At 40.0% G+C, this 610-nt stretch overlaps 1 non-coding gene across 1 annotated transcript; it reads right to left on the bottom strand.

The window, feature by feature from the left end:
- Positions 1–205: 205 nt before the first annotated feature.
- LOC127745188 (small nucleolar RNA R71) lies at positions 206–313 on the bottom strand. Its single transcript, XR_008006384.1, has one exon. It is a non-coding gene; the product is annotated as a small nucleolar RNA R71 (small nucleolar RNA).
- Between the last annotated feature and the right edge of the window lie 297 nt (positions 314–610).

Genomic DNA, 610 nt, shown 5'->3' with positions numbered 1-610 from the left:
GTTTTTAGCTGAATTCTTGAAAATCTGTTACACTGTCAAGACCAATGGGGTTGACCCTGTGGTCTAGAGACTTATGCTATTCCCTTTTGCTGTAAGAGATAGAGCTAGGATATGGTTGGACTCACAACCTAATGAAAGCCTGAACTCTTGGGAAAAGCTAGTCAATGCCTTCTTGGCAAAGTTCTTTCCACCTCAAAAATTGAGTAAGCTTAGAGTGGAAGTCCAAACCTTCAGACAGAAAGAAGGTGAATCCCTCTATGAAGCTTGGGAAAGATACAAATAATTGATCAGAAAGTGTCCTTCTGACATGCTTTCTGAATGGAGCATCATAGGTATCTTCTATGATGGTCTGTCTGAACTATCCAAGATGTCATTGGACAGCTCTGCTGGAGGATCTCTTCATCTAAAGAAGATGCCTGCAGAAGCTCAAGAACTCATTGAAATGGTTGCAAATAACCAATTCATGTACACTTCTGAAAGGAATCCTGTGAATAATGGGACGAATCAGAAGAAAGGAGTTTTTGAGATTGATACTCTGAATGCCATATTGGCTCAGAACAAAATATTGACTCAGCAAGTCAATTTACATGGGAGAACCCTATGGAAATAC

Source organism: Arachis duranensis, chromosome 2 (genome assembly GCF_000817695.3).
Source record: "Arachis duranensis cultivar V14167 chromosome 2, aradu.V14167.gnm2.J7QH, whole genome shotgun sequence".
Taxonomy (NCBI): Eukaryota; Viridiplantae; Streptophyta; class Magnoliopsida; order Fabales; family Fabaceae; genus Arachis; species Arachis duranensis.
Note: the sequence above shows the minus strand (reverse complement) of the source record. Positions and strands in the feature narration are given on the sequence as shown.